The 17,171-nt window shown below is 38.9% G+C and overlaps 1 non-coding gene across 1 annotated transcript; it reads right to left on the bottom strand.

The window, feature by feature from the left end:
* On the bottom strand, positions 1-104 carry LOC148544670 (small nucleolar RNA R71). The gene has a single exon (XR_015901557.1). It is a non-coding gene; the product is annotated as a small nucleolar RNA R71 (small nucleolar RNA).
* Positions 105-17,171: the final 17,067 nt, after the last annotated feature.

The raw sequence follows: 17,171 nt of genomic DNA, 5'->3' as shown, positions 1-17,171 counted from the left end.
AAGCTTAGAGTGGAAGTCCAAACCTTCAGACAGAAGGAAGGTGAATCCCTCTATGAAGCTTGGGAAAGATACAAGCAATTGATCAGAAGGTGTCCTTCTGACATGTTTTCAGAATGGAGCATCCTATGTATATTCTATGATGGTCTGTCTGAATTGTCCAAGATGTCATTGGACCACTCTGTTGGTAGATCTCTTCATCTGAAGAAGACGCCTGCAGAAGCCCAGGAACTCATTGAAATAGTTACAAATAACCAGTTCATGTACACTTCTGAAAGAAATCCTGTGAATAATGGGACAACTCAGAAGAATGGATTTCTTGAGATTGATACTCTAAATGCCATATTGGCTCAGAACAAAATATTGACTCAGCAAGTCAATATGATTTCTCAGAGTCTGACTGGAATGCAAGCTACATCTGGCAGTACTAAAGAAGCTTCCTCTGAAGAAGAAGCCTATGACCCTGAGAATCCTGGAATGGAAGAAGTGAATTACATGAGAGAATCCTATGGAAATACTTACAATCCTTCATGGTGGAATCATCCTAATCTCTCATGGAAGGATCAACAGAAGCCTAATCAAGGTTTCAACAATAATAATGGTGGGAGAAATAAGTTTGGCAATAGCAAACCTTTTCCATCATCTTCTGAGCAACAGACAAAGAATTCTAAGCAGAGCCTCTCTGACTTAGCAACCATAGTCTCTGATCTATCTAAGACCACTCAAAGATTCATGACTGAAACAAGGTCCTCCATCAGAAATTTGGAGGCACAAGTGGGTCATCTTAGTAAAAGAGTTACTGAAATCCCTCCTAATACTCTCCCAAGCAATACAGAAGAGAATCCAAAGAGAGAGTGCAAGGCTATCAATATACCCCACACGGCCGAACCTATAGAGGAGGGAGAGGCAGTGAATTCCATTGAGGAAGACTTCAATGGGTGTCCACTGGCCACTAAAGAATTCCCTGATGAGGAACCAAGGGAATCTGAGGCTCATACATAGACCATAGAGATTCTACTGAACTTACTGTTGCTATTCATGAGCTCTGATAAGTATTCCTCCTCTGAAGAGGATGAATATATTATTGAAGAGCAAGTTGCTCAGTATTTAGGGGCAATCATGAAGCTGAATGCAAAGTTATTTGGTAATGAGACTTGGGAGGATGAACCTCCATTGCTCATCAATGAACTGAATGCTTTGGGGCAACTAAAGTTACCTCAGAAGAAACCGGATCCGGGGAAGTTCTTAATCCCTTGTACCATAGGCACCATGATCTTTAAGAAGGCTCTGTATGACCTGGGATCAGGAATAAACCTCATGCCACTCTCTGTAATGGAGAAACTAGGGATCTTTGAGGTACAAACTGCTAAATTCTCACTAGAATTAGCAGACAAATCAAGGAAACAGGTTTATGGACTTGTAGAGGATGTCTTAGTGAAGGTTGAAGGCCTGTACATCCCTACTGATTTCATAATCATGGACACTGGGAAGGATGAAGATGAATCCATTATCCTTGGAAGACCCTTCCTAGCCACAGCAAGAGCTGTGATTGATGTGGATAGAGGAGAGTTAGTCCTTCAATTGAATGAGGACTACCTTATGTTTAAAGCTCAAGGATCTTCTTCTGTAACCATGGAGAGGAAGCATGAAAAGTTTTTCTCAAAACAGAGTCAAACAGAGCCCCCAACTCAACTTCTAAGTTTGGTGTTGGGAGGCCACCATCAAGCTCTGAATCTCTGTGAAGCTCTCTAAGAGCTCACTATCAAGCTATTGACATTAAAGAAGCGCTTATTAGGAGGCAACCCAATGTTTTTTAATTATACTTATATATTTGTTTTCCATTATTATTTTATGTTTTCTTTAGGTTGATGATCATGTGAATTCAGAAAAACAACTACAAAATTAAAGCGGAATAAAAAAATAGCATTAAAAATAGCACACCCTGGAGGACAGGCTTACTGGCGTTTAAACGCTAGTAAGGATAGCAGAATGGGCGTTTAACGCCCAGTCTGGCAGCATTTTGGGCGTTAAACGCCAGAATGGGTAGCATTCTGGGCGTTTAATGCCAGTAAAGGGTGTCTGGTGTCTGGCTGGTGTTAAACGCCAGAAATGGCAGACAGACTGGCGTTTAACACCAGGAAAGGTAGCAGAGCTGGCGTTAAACGCCAGAATTGGCACACAGTGGGCGTTTAAACGCCAGGATGGTGTAGGGAGCAGAATTCCTTAACACCTCAGGATCTGTGGATCCCACAGGATCTCCACCTATCCCACCTCTTCTTCTCTCCTCTTCACACCTTTCCATAACACTCTTCCCCAAACACCCTTGACCAATCCCATCAATACCTCTTCCCCAAACACCATTCACCTATCAAATCCTACCCTCTTCTCCATAATCTCTTCACCACTCACATCCATCCATCATAAAACTCCACCTACCTCACCATTCAAATTCAAACCATTTCCCTCCCAAACCCAACCCTTCATAATCGAATTTCCTCTCTCCCTTACCTTATAAATACCCCTCCTTACCACCTTCATTTCCACACATCATACACACTCAACCCCCCTTGGCCGAACCTTCACCCCCTCATCTCCTCCATTTCTTCTTCTTCTTATCATTTTTTTCTTCTTTTGCTCGAGGACGAGCAAACATTTTAAGTTTGGTGTGGAAAAGCACTGCTTTTTTGTTTTTTCATAACCAGTAATGGCACCTAAGGCCAGAGAAACCTCTAGAAAGAGGAAAGGGAAGGCAATTGCTTCCACCTTTGAGTCATGGAAGATGGAGAGATTCATCTCAAAGGTCCATCAAGACCACTTCTATGAAGTTGTGGCCAAGAAAAAGGTGATCCCCGAGGTCCCATTCATGCTCAAAAAGAGTGAATATCCAGAAATTCGATGTGAGATTCGAAGAAGAGGTTGGGAAACTCTCACCAACCCCATCCAACAAGTCGGAATCTTAATGGTTCAAGAGTTCTATACTAATGCATGGATCACTAGAAACCATGACCAAGGTGTAAATCCAAACCCAAAGAATTGGCTCACAATTGTTCGGGGGAAATACTTGGATTTCAGTCCGAAAAATGTGAGGTTGGCATTTAACTTGCCAATGATGCAAGGAGATTCTCACCCTTTCACTAGAAGAGTCAACTTTGATCAAAGGTTGGACCAAGTCTTCTTGGACATCTGTGTGGAAGGAGCTCAATAGAAGAGAGACTCAAGAGGCAAGCCGGTTCAATTGAGAAGGGATTACCTCAAAGCCGTGGCTAGGGGATGGTTGGAGTTCATCCAACGCTCTATCATTCCTACTAGCAACCGATCTGAAGTTACAATAGACCGGGCTATCATGATCCATAGTATCATGAATGGAGAGGAAGTAGAAGTTCATGAGATCATATCCTTAGAACTCTACAAGGTGGCAGATAAGCCCTCCACTTTGGCAAGGTTAGCCTTCCCTCATCTCATCTGTCAGCTATGCAATTCAGCTGGAATTGTCATAGAGGAAGACACCCTCATTGAAGAGGACAAGCCCATCACTAAGAAAAGGATGGAGCAAACAAGAGATCCCACTCATGGACCTCAACAAGAGCATGAGGAAATCTCTCATCATGAATTCCCTAAGATACCTCAAGGGATGTATTTTCCTCCACATAACTATTGGGAGCAACTTAACACCTCTTTAGGAGATTTGAGTTCTAACATGGAGCAACTAAGAATGGAACATCAAGAGCACTTCATCATCCTCCATAAAATCAGAGAGGACCAAAAGGCCATGAAAGAGGAGCAACAAAGGCAAGGAAGAGACATAGAGGAGCTCAAGCACTCCATAAGATCTTCAAGAGGAAGAGCTAGCCGCCATCACTAAGGTGGACCCGTTCTTTAATTTTCTTGATCTTATTTTTCTGTTTTTCGATTACTATGCTTTATGTTTTATCTATGTTTGTGTCTTTATTACATGATCATTAGTGTCTCGTGTCTATGTCTTAAAGCTATGAATGTCCTATGAATTCTTCACCTTTCTTAAATGAAAAAATGTTTTTTTTTTGCAAAAGAACAAGAAGTACATGAATTTCAAATTACATCTTGAAAATAATCTAATTATTTTGATGTGGTGGCAATACTTTATGTTTTCTAAATGAATGCTTGAACAGTGCATATTTTTTATATTGTTGTTTATGAATGTTAAAATTGTTAGCTCTTGAAAGAATAATGAAAAAGGAGAAATGTTATTGATGATCTGAAAAATCATAAAATTGATTCTTGAAGCAAGAAAAAGCAGTGAAGAATAAAAGCTTGCGAAAAAAAATGGCGAAAAAATAAAAGAAAAAAAAAGAAAGAAAAAGAAAAAGCAAGCAGAAAAAGCCAATAGCTCTTTAAACTAAAAGGCAAGAGCAAAAAGCCAATAACCCTTTAAACTAAAAGGCAAGGGTAAAAAGGATCCAAAGCTTTGAGCATTAATGGATAGGAGGGCCCAAAGGAATAAAATCCTGGCCTAAGCGGCTAAACCAAGCTGTCCCTAACCATGTGCTTGTGGCGTGAAGGTGTCAAGTGAAAAGCTTGAGACTGAGCGGTTAAAGTCGTGGTCCAAAGCAAAAAGAGTGTGCTTAAGAGCTCTGGGCACCTCTAACTGGGGACTCTAGCAAAGCTGAGTCACAATCTGAAAAGGTTCACCCAGTTATGTGTCTGTGGCATTTATGTATCCGGTGGTAATACTGGAAAACAAAATGCTTAGGGTCACGGCCAAGACTCATAAAGTAGCTATGTTCAAGAATCAACATACTGAACTAGGAGAATCAATAACACTATCTGAATTCTGAGTTCCTATAGATGCCAATCATTCTGAACTTCAAAGGATAAAGTAAGATGCCAAAACTGTTCAGAAGCAGAAAGCTACTAGCCCCGCTCATCTAATTGGAAATGAGCTTCATTGATATTTGGAATTCATTGTATCTTCTCTTCTTTTTATCCTAATTTATTTTTAGTTGCTTGGGGACAAGCAACAATTTAAGTTTGGTGTTGTAATGAGTGGATAATTTATACCCTTTTTGGCATTGTTTTTACATGGTTTTTAATATGTTTAGTTACTTTTTATTATATTTTTATTAGTTTTTATTCAAAAATCACATTTCTGGACTTTACTATGAGTTTGTGTGTTTTTCTGTGATTTCAGATATTTTCTGGCTAAAATTGAGGGACCTGAGCAAAAATCTGATTCAGAGGTTAAAAAAGGACTACAGATGCTGTTGGATTCTGACTTTCCTGTACTCTAAGTGGATTCTCTGGAGCTACAGAAGCCCAATTGGTGCACTCTCAATTGCGTTGGAAAGTAGACATCCTGGGCTTTCCAGCAATATATAATAGTTCATACTTTTCTCGAGATTGAATGGCCCAAACTGGCGTCCAAAGTCAGCCTAAAAATTCTGGCGTAAAACGCCCAAACTGGCACCAAAGCTGGCGTTTAACTCCAGGAACAGCCTAAGCACGAAAACGCTTCAATGCTCAGCCCAAGCACATACCAAGTGGGCCCCGGAAGTGGATTTATGCACTATCTACACTTAGTTACTCATTTTCTGTAAATCCTAGTTACTAGTTTAGTATAAAAACTACTTTTAGAGATTTATTTTATATATTTGATCATATCATGTAACTTTGGCACTTTGAGACCTCCATGGGAGGCTGGCCATTCGGCCATTCCTAACCCTTTTTCAATTATGTATTTTCTACGGTGGAGTTTCTACACCCCATAGATTAAGGTGTGGAACTCTATTGTTCTTCATGAATTAATGCAAGTACTACTATTTTTCTTTCAATTCACGCCTACTTCTTCTCCAAGATATACTCTTGTTCTTAATTCAATTAAGTCAGAATGAAGGGATGACCCGTGACAATCATCCACTATCTTCGTTACTCGCTTAGCCAAGATCCGCGTGCCTGACAACCACAAGCGGTCTACATGATGTTCAACGTAGTCATTGGATGACAACCGGAGTATATTCTCTTGGATATCTAATACACGAACCGAGTCCGTGAGATTACTATCTTCGTGGTATAGGCTAGAACCATTGGCAGCATTCCTGGGATCTGAAAAGTCTAAACCTTGTCTGTGGTATTCCAAGTAGGATCCGGGAAGGGATGACTGTAAAGAGCTTCAAACCTGCGAATGTTGGATGCAAGTGACAGTGTGCAAAAGGATCAATGGATCCTATTCCGACGCTAGCAGGAACCGACAGATGATTAGCCATGCGGTAGCTGTACCTGGTATTTTTCATCCGAGACGAAAAATCCGACAGTTGATTAGCCATGCAGAAATCGTAGAGGACCATTTTCACTGAGATGATCTTACAGCTTGCCATGAAAAGGAGCACGCATGGTTGGAAGAAGGCAATAGGAAAGCAGAGGTTCAGAAGCAACAAAGCATTTCCAGACGCTTATCTAAAATTTCCACCGATGAATTACATAAGTAACTTTATTTTATTTTCTGTTTTATTTATCTTTTAATTATCAAAACCTCATAACCATTTGAATCCGCCTGACTGAGATTTACAAGGATGACCATAGATTGCTTCAAGCCGACAATCTTCGTGGGATCGACCCTTACTCACGTAAGGTTTATTACTTGGATGACCCAGTGCACTTGCTGGTTAGTTGTACCGGAGTTGTGAAAAGTGTGGATCACAATTCCGTGCACCATATATAATATTCATGGGCACTTAGTCTAGTGACCTATAGGATAGGTATGAATGATAATGATTGATGAGTTGTGAATATTGATGTATGATGATTTATTGTGAATTGGTGATGATAGGGTGATGATGATTGATTGTGTGAATTTGATAAAAGAATTGTGATAATATGTGTGATGTTGGAATTGATGAATTGTTAAAGTGGTTGGAAAATGTGAAAGAAGATTGATTAGAATGTGTATTATGTGATATATTGACGTTGAGAAGGAGGGGGATGATATGTGAAGGAAAATGTGGTAATATTGGTGTGTTAGGGTACAACAAGTTAATTTTGATGAAAAATGGAGTTTTTGAATGGTTTGGTATGATTTGGAATGTGTATGGTAAGAAATTGTGGAAATTGTGAAGTTTGGTAAAATTGGGTTTTTTTGGTGAACTTTATTCGATCATAACTTTTGCTTCTATTTTCAAAATTTGATGAAATTATCTAGAATTAAAGATCTTTGAATATCCTTTTAATCGATATAAAATTTGTGAAAATTTGAATTTTGTAGAGGAAGTTATGATCATTCAAAGTTGGTGTTAAAAATATGAAATTCTGCAAACTTGCAGAATTTTATGATTTCTGATGTGTGCACACGCACAGCCTTGTTCGCACGCACAACCCTGCGAAAATCTTATTCTATGCGGATGCACACACCTGTGCGCACGCACAGGTAGGGAAGTGCCTACTGGTTGCAGCGCTAGCACAGCTGGTGCGCACAGACATCAATGGAGAATTGCGACCTGTGCGCACGCACACACCCCTGTGCGCACGCATAAGTCAAGAAGGGGAGTCTGTTGGGGGCACTAGCACACCCTGTGCGAGTGAACAGACCTTATGGATTTCAGTATCTGTGCATACGTACACACCCCTGTGCGCACGCACACTTTTAAAATCTCTTGGGCGTGCGCATGCACACACCCCTGTGCGGTCGCACACACCCTGTTTCTCAAATTTTACTTATTTTCAACTATTCTATCTTCCCAACAAGGTTGTAAGCCTCTCTAACACCATTTTAGGACTCTTGGGCTTAGTTTTAGACATCTAAAATATTGGGGAAGAATTTAATGGCTTTAGATGATATTATTCGGAAAACTTAGAAAATGGAGGCCTAGGTTTTTGTCGTGCTGAGGATGGTGTGATGGTATGTGATAAATGTTGATGTATGAGATGGGCCCTGAAGGATCATTGAGTTTGTAATTGGTAATGTGAATTGGTGGTGGTCGAGATGAGTCGAGGACTCGAATATGTGATGAGGAATCACCGATGTATTGAAACTGTTTTCTGAAAAACCACTGTACCATTATTTTCTATTGAGATTATGAGACGCTATGCGCCCAGCAGGGACGTTGGCTGGATCCCGTCTATCGAGGTAGCGGCGGCGGCGTAAGGGTGGTGGTTCGTCCCGCTTGCGTTGAGATGTGAGGTTTATGGCAAGAGTATCCCGCTCGCATCCCTTCGGATCAATAGATCATGCAGTCGCCGGTACCTGGACAGTGATCCGAGCACTATATCTCGGGGTTCCCATATGAGAATTCCGAAGGGCGACGTCTCCATGGAGATGTGTCGGGTTGGCAGTTGAACCGACAATGTGATATCACAGCCAGTAGGACAGGCATTCATCATATGCATTTTCTATCTGTTTGTATGCTTTGACTACTTGAAATGGCTTGCCGATTTGTATAACATGCCTACTTGCTATTTGAATTATTTGTCTTATATGCTTCAACTTGTGTTTTACTTGCACTGTATATTACTTGTGTTTTCTACTGGGATTGAGGAGGTTCGGAAGGCGGTGGCAATGGGATCACATGGAGGATCGGTTGGTGAAGGCTGTGGGACAGCGGTGTTGGTTAGAATAGAAATCCCCTAAGATAGATTACCCGGTTTATTTATGTTAAGGTTTATATAACTATGCTTATTTGTTTTAGAATGCTTTAAGTTTGAAATCTTGTGATGGATATGGAGCTTAGGATTGCCTTTGGCATCCCGGGGTCTTTTATCCTACATCATTGGGCACTGTTTCCTTACTAAGAACCTCCAGTTCTCATACTATATTTCTGTTGTGTTTTTCAGATGCAGGTCGCAACCCACCTCGGTGAGTTGTCTGGTTGGTGACAGGAGCGGAGGATCCAGATATCTTCTGAGTCTTTTTGGCTTATTTTGAATATGTCTCTCACCTTCGTATTTTGTTTCGCCTAGAGGCTTGTATTTGAGAGAACAAAATTGTATAAGCTGTTTTTACTGTCTAGTTCTTTTTGGTTTGTATATGGCTAGCCGGCTTAAACTCCACGAGTCGTGGCTAGTTCCTTATGATATTATATACTTATCCTTTGTTATATCTTATCTATTTCTTGCACCTTAGGATAGTAGCTTCGTTAGTACGTTTTGCGCTTGAAATCCTGTGTTTGAGCTATATCCTTCATCGGGCTTCTAGTTTATACTATTCTTTCTATAAATATATTTTGTATGAGCTTAGAACTATTGTAATCTCTGATTAACCTTTGCTTTACGATACGAGGTAAATCTTAGGCTAATTAGGGTGTTACACCCTTGATGCAAGGAGACCCACATCCTTACACTAGGAGAGTCAACTTTGATCAGAGACTAGATCAAGTACTCTCAGACATCTGTGTAGAAGGAGCACAGTGGAAAAAGGGACTCCCAAGGAAAGCCTACTCAATTAAGAAGGCTTGACCTCAAGCCTGTAGTTAGAGAATGGTTGGAATTCATCCAACGCCCTATTATCCCTATTAGCAATCGGTCAGAAGTAACCATTGACAGAGCCATCATGATCCATTGCATCATGATTGGGAGTGAGGTGAAAGTACATGAGGTGGTACCTCAAGAATTGTACAAGATAGCTGAAAAACCTTCCACCAAAGCAAGGTTGGCATTCCCCCACCTCATTTGTCACCTACGCAATTCAGCTGGAATTGTCATAGAAGGAGACATCTTCATTGAGGAGGACAAGTCCATCACTAAGAAGAAGATGGAGCAAACTAGAGAGCATGCACATGAGCCTGTGCAGCCACCTCAACATGAGATCCCTGAGATGCCTCAAGGGATGTATTTTCCTCATCAAAGCTATTGGGATCAATGGCATACCTGTGTAGGAGAATTAAGCTCTAACATGAATCAGTTGAGGATGGAACATCAAGAGCATTCCACTGATAAACTGCTATTTTACAGTTTACTTTGTATTGAATTGAGTGGATTTTATCCATTATTCTCACACTTATGCATATAATTTGCATGTTTTACATTTTCCTTTCTAATTTTATGCTATGATTGAAAACATGCCTCTTTGGCCTTAAATTTGCTCATTTTAATCCTCTCTTATTACCATTCGATGCCGTGATATGTGTGTTACGTGTTTTCCGGGTTTATAGGATAGGAATGGCTTAAAGGATGGAAAAGAAGCATGCAAAAGTGGAAGGAACAGAAGAAATTGAAGTTTTGAGAATCTGGTAGCGACGCGCACGCATGAATGACGCGTACGCGTGACCAGTGCAGCTGGCAAGTGACGCGTACGTGTGACCACGAATTTGTTTGGCGACGCGTATGCATGGCTGACGCGTATGCGTGACAGAGCATCACGTGCTGCATTAAATAGAAAATGATGGGGTAATTTTTGGGCTGCTTTGGACCCAGTTTCAGGCCCGAAAATACTGATTAAAGACTGCAGAGTGAAGCTGGAAGGGGGTAATCAATCATTCACTCATTCATTCACATTAGTTAGGTTTTAGATGTAGTTTTCTAGAGATAGAGGCTCTAGGTTTAGGATTTTTAGTTTTATCTCTTCTAAAATTCAGATTTTCATCTTGCTTTAATTTAGTTTCTATTCTACATTCTATTATTCCAGCATCTTAGTTTATCTTCTCTTGTTGATTTTCCTATTTTCCCAATTTAGTTTATGAACTCTTCATGTTAGATTTAATTCCATTTTTTATGCAATTTGAGGTATTTCATGTTTATTGCTTCTTTCTTCATTTGTTGTAATTGATTCCTTGCAATTGTTAGTCTTAGATTTTACATTCTCTTATTACTATTCTATGCTTTTATTTTGGCCTTCCAAGTGTTTGATAAAATACTTAGTTAGATTTTAAATTAGATTCTTGTATTCTTAGCTTGGATTAAGTATTTAGAGACTCTTGAGTTATCAAAAGTCTTTTGTTGAATGGTAATTGGAGATTGCCGGTTAGCTTGAACTTCACCAAAGATAGTCTCTCACTATGAGTTGACTAGGACTTGTGAACTCAAGTTGATTGTATGCACTTGATGACCTTCCTCCATTGGTTAGAGGTTAACTAAGTGAAGGCAATTTACATTTACCATCACAATTGACAATGATAATGAGGATAGGAATTCTAAGTCTCTTTCCTCGCTAAGAACTTACGTAGTTATTAGTTTATTTTCTTGTCATTTACATTCCTTGTTCAACGTTTAAAAACCCCAAAAATACTTTTCCATAACCAATAGTAACATACTTCCCTGCAATTCCTTGAGAGATGACCCGAGATTTGAATACTTCGGTTAATTTTATTGGGTTTGTATTCGTGACAAACAATTTAAACATTGATTGAGGTTTAATTGTTAGTTTAGAACTATACTTGCAATGTGATAATTTTTGTGAAAATCTTTACCGACATTTTTTCTCTGTCATCCACCATCCTCAATGAAATTAGAGAAGATCAAAGGGCTATGAGGAAAGAACAACAAAGACAAAGGAGTGACATTGAACAGATCAAGCACTACATTGGATCCTCAAGAAGGAGTAGTAGCCGCTCTCACTAAGGTGGACTCATTCTCTTAATCCCCTTTTCTTATGTTATTTTTTCGATTTCTATATATTTTATTGTCTATTCTCTTATTCTTGTTGCATTATCATCTGTCTTAAAGTTATAAAATGTTCCATATGTCTCTCACCATTACTTAAAAGAAAATTTTATCTGGGAAGAATTGAGGGATACATGAATTTCAAGTTTTATAATGAGAATAGTTAATTATTTTGATATGGTGGTATTGCTTTTATTTTCTGAATGTATGAATAAACAGTGCATATTTAAAATTGAAATTAAATATGTTGGCTCTTGAAAGAATGATGAAAAAGGAAAAGTATTATTTGTAATCTAAAAAATCCAAAAATTGATTCTTAAAGCAAGAAAAAGCAGAAAATGAAAAAGAAAAAGCATGTTGCAATAAAAGAAAATAATGCATGCGAAAAAATGGCAAAAAAAATAAACAGAAAAAGTAAGCAGAAAAAGCCAATAGCTCTTTAAACCAAAAGGCAAGAGCAAAAAGCCAGTAGCTCTTTAAATCAAAAGGCAAGAGCAAAGATCTAAAGATCCAAAGACTGTGCTTAAGAACTCTGGACACCTCTATCTGGGGATTCACTACAAGAGAATCGGGAATTTGCGGCGGTTTATTTATGAATTTGTGGCGGTTTAAAACCGCCGCAAAATGACATACCAGCGCTTCGCCAAACGTCGCGTATTAGGGGGTGGAGATTTGATTTTGTGACAGTTCTAATGAACCGCTGGCACAACCGCCACAAATCAAGCTGACGATTTTGCGGCGGTTACAAAACCGCCGCTATTTTGGTCTGTGAATTTAAAAAAAAACTGCCACAATTTCATACACAAGCTTAAAAGTAAAACTGACTAACTACAATAGTTTATACCATTTTTCTTTACTATAACCTATTTTCTTTACATTATATTTATTAAACTTGAGATATTAACATAAAAAAATACTAAATAAACAATATTAAACTCGTTAATAATTCCAAAATATTAACAAATATCATATGGTGCTCAATGCTGGCCCACTATTACCAGCACTGCTAACAAATATCAGACGGTGCTTGTTTACAACCTAGACGTAAATGATTCAGAATATTCACAACTTAGAGGATGAAAAATATCAGCAGAAAGATACAAAAGGCACAGTTAAAATCCTCATTAAAAGAACTCTTCAAGGGCATGGATGCCACTGGTGTCTATGTCAGTAACGGCTGCACAAAGAACACAAATTATAAGTTAGTTAATGCTTATAGAAGACTAACAAACCAGAACAGTATGTTCTTGTTTGATATAAAAATCAGACAAAAACCAAGGTAGACAATAGGGACACTCATGTGACATTTCAACAAAATCAAATTTATCAATCTTCCAAATCAAAATAGTTGCCTGATAGTCCACAAGGTTGATGACAACAGAAATGATGATTGAAGAAAGAATGGCATTTGGAGTGTAACGGAAAAGGGGAGTGATGAATTCCAGGGTTAAGAACACAACTACAGACATCACAATATTAGATACTACAGTTTGACAACCAGCCATGAAATTCACTACTGACCTAGAGAAAGAACCTGAAAGTAACAAAAAGATAGATTAGAATCTTGCACTTCAATGATGAACCACAAAACAATACCATAAGATGATTATAATCCTTATTCTCTTTTATACTCCTTATTCTCTTTTATTTTGGCACTAGTAAGATGATATCATTCCTTTACTAATAAGGTTGTACAACAGTTCCTCTTCAACTATAAGTTACCCTATGGCCAAATGACTACAAAATGACTATAAAAATGTAGGTATTCATACTCCATATAATTCAAAGTTTCAACCCTATTTTAATTTTTTAAAAAAATGACTACAAAATGTAGGTACAGGAAGACAACTGATTACTATATCATTCACCATTTCCTCTGGTGCTTTCATTGCCCCCTCATTCATTTCGGGTTTCTCTCCACCTTCTCAATCAAGACCTAATATGAGCCTCTAGCTCCACCTATTTAATGATCGATTAGGTTTTCTGCAATGTAAAAGAGATGCATTTGATTCAGTTGCAAGACAAATGTCCAGTGCAGATTTAACGTGAAAAGTAACAGGTGAATTTTTATGACAAGTAGCCTAAAAATCAATCCTAATACAAGAGAGAATAGATGTATGAAGTCCTTTAATACTATTTGAAGGAACTGCAGCATGCACTAAACGAAATAAATTACATACACAAGTCTTCAGTAATAATATCAAAACATGCAATGTCATTTCATAAGGGATGTTCTGTCCTAAAATTATTAGATCAGATTTCCTGTACCTTTGCATGCTCCAAGTCTTCCAAAAGTAAAACTCCAGCTCTTTCCCCATGACAAATCCATCTCAATTCTAGAATATCATAAACAGCCTAATAAGAAAAAATGAATTTTTCATAGCTCATATCCATAGAAGACAAAATTTTTGTGATAAAAAAGAAAAGTTGTATCTGTGACCATTGAAACATTAGTTTTTAATAAACTATTCTTTTCAGATTACAAGAAAGGATACAAGACTTGCTCATCAAATCTCATTATAATTATAGTTGTATTGTTTCAAAACTAAAAAATGTTGAAAGATAAGAAATACAAAAATATGGTGAGTAGCAGCAAGAATGAGCAGGAATTTTGTTGTATTACAATGTCCCAAGGGCGTAAAGCTTTGGTAGGGTCTGTATTCCTCTGTGATAGGGCTTTGCATGCCACAAAATCTCCCAAACCTGTACCAATGATTAGTGGATTCATATCAGCTAGATTTATGGCACGATAACCTTATGCAGGTGAAAAAGAATCAATAGTGAATCATACCAATGGGTATAATAGCAGCATCTGAACCACCACAAAGCATCACATCCTGTAGGAATATTTTCATATTAAATTTATCAATACATTTTGATGCAATGACTGTATCGTTACACTAAATTGTCTCTGAAAAAGAAAGTTAAATAAATAAATAAAAGGTATAATATTGGATACGAAAAATTCACCATCCTGAGAGTAATATTAAAGCATGAATACTTACAGCTTCACATCTTATGATGTGGTTTGCTGCATTCAATATACAAATGTGAAGATAACATAGTCAAAATAAAAGCTTGGTACGAAACAAAACACCAATTTATGGTGTCCATGTAACAACAGACTAGATCCATCGCAAGTATGGCAGATCCAATATTTGTTGGTACACAAAAAGGATTCATCTTCTTCAAGAAATTAAAGTACTAAACAGGAATCAAACTTTCACAACTGCACTTATAAAATCTAAAATCTCATAAATTAAAGTACTAAACAGGATTCATCTAATTGAAAATCCAAAATCTCTTTTCTGTGCTTTATCTTTGAAAAATTTTATGAAAAACAATTTGCAAATCAAGGTTCAGGTTCATCAGGGACTTCAACAACAAACTGCTCAACAACAACCACTTTTGATTTTCATGTTAAGCCACAGCAATAACAAGAAGACTCAACAGAATCTACAGAGCAAGCAGAATTTCAAATCTCAGATCTAGAAATCCAATCAAAATTTCAAGGTCCAGTTCCAGCATCATCAATCCCAATCTATGATATTATAACACAAGCAATTCAACAAGTAGAATATTTAGAAGCACATATAAAATTATCTACCGCGATGGCGTTGGACAGTGATGATGCTTATGGCACCACTCGGGACAACGGCGATGGGGAACTCACGGCCAGAAGTGGCTCTGAGGACGACACCGTCGCGAAGGAGAAGGTGGGGGACGAGGATCTATTGGATCGGGAACCGACACCAAAGCTGCGTTGCTGGTTCATAGACGCGGCGGTCGTAGACAGAGCAGCTGCAAGAAAGAACGCGACAAACGACGATGTGGTAGCAAGCAGCGTGGGGGACGACGCTGCCGTGAAGGGGAGGCAGAGAGCGTTTGCGACCCTTGTTGATGGAGCAATGGTGGCGAACGCAGATCTTCAGGCAAGAGTGGCAATGATACGGAGGCCACCACTAAAGCCACCGCATCTGAACTCGCAAGCGGCGGTCATGGGTGGAACGGCCGTGAGCGGCAGTTGGTTCTTGGCTGTTAGGAGGGTCTCTCTTTGGCCTGAGGAGAAATTGAACGCAATTCCTTGTTGGATGATAGGAGACAAATGACAAAACATGAAGGGTAGCGGTGGGTTGAATTCAAGGGTTCAGAAATTGGAAAAAAATTGAATCAAAATGTTAATTTGGGAAAGGAAAATTTGGGCAAAATCAATCGATCAGTGTTGTTCAAACCAAAATTCAAAAGGCATAGAGATGAAATTGATGCAAAATTAATTTATCAACAGCCACTAAAATTAAATTGGGATAAGGGAGAAGAACGTACGATTGAGGGGAGAGGCGCCGATCTGCAACTCACAACAAGGCAAGGGGGGAAGGCTGCCGACGACGACACCGGGACGGATGGCTGGGGAGGACGTCGACGAATGCGTCGTTGCTCTGCTGGGCTTCGCGTGCAAAAGGTGAAGCTTAATGGTGCCTGTTAATTTTTGTTTGGGTATTTTAGCGAACGAAACCCCTCCCCCCACCCCCACACAAGGTTATTTGCTGCGCCTGGGACCCAAAACTGCCTCAAGTCAAATCAATTTACAGCGGAGCTTATTTACGCAATAAGAACCGCACCAATTCAATCAATTTGCGGCAATTTGTGGCTGCTAAGTCCCGTTGTTCTTGTAGTGATTCTAGCAAAGCTGAATCACAATCCGAAAGGGTCCACCCAGTTAAGTGTCTGTGGCATTTATGTATCCGGTGGTAATACTGAAAAACAAAGTGCTTAGGGCTACGGCCAAGACTCTAAAAAGCTGTGTTCAAGAATAAAAAAGAACTAAACTAGGAGAGTCAATAATATCATCTGAATTCTAAGTTCCTAAAGAGACCAACACTTTTGACTTTTAATGGATAATGAGATGCCAAAACTATTCAGAAGCAAAGAGCTACTAAGTCCCACTCATCTAATTGGAACTGAGCTTTATTGAAAACTCTGAGATTTATTGCATCTTACTCTTCTTTTTATCCTACTTTGTTTTTAGTAGCTTGGGAACAAGCAACAGTTTAAGTTTGGTGTTCTGATGAGCGAATATTTTATACGCTTTTTGCCATCATTTTCATATAGTTTTTAGTATGTTTTGTTTAAGTTTTATTAAGTTTTCATAGGTTTTAGTGCAAAATTAACATTTTTGGATTTTACTTTGAGTTTGTGTATTTTTATGCAATTTCAGGTTTTTTCTGGCTGAAATTGAAGAGCTAGAGCAAAAGTCTAATTTAGAGGTAGAGAAACCACTGCAGATGCTGTCTGGATCTGACCTCCTTGCATTCAAAAGAGATTTTCTGGAGCTACAGAAGTCCAAATAGAGTGTTCTCAATGACTATGCAAAGCTAACATCCAGAGATTTCCAGCAATGGATAATAGTCAATACTTTGCTTCAGAATTGAAGGCCCAAAACTGGCATTCAACGCCACCCTCCTGTCCTATTCTGGCGTCAAACACCCAAAGGAGAAGAGACCAGCGTCCAACGCCCATAAAGGACCCCCTAGCCAGAGTTCAATGCCCTAGAGGCCTCTTAGCACGTGGATATCAATCAATCTCAGTGGTACACGAAATCGTGATCGCACACT

This window comes from Arachis ipaensis, chromosome B9, assembly GCF_059453495.1.
Source record: "Arachis ipaensis isolate K30076 ecotype BB chromosome B9, ASM5945349v1, whole genome shotgun sequence".
NCBI lineage: Eukaryota > Viridiplantae > Streptophyta > Magnoliopsida > Fabales > Fabaceae > Arachis > Arachis ipaensis.
The sequence above is the reverse complement of the archived record's forward strand: the minus strand, read 5'-3'. Positions and strand labels throughout refer to the sequence as shown.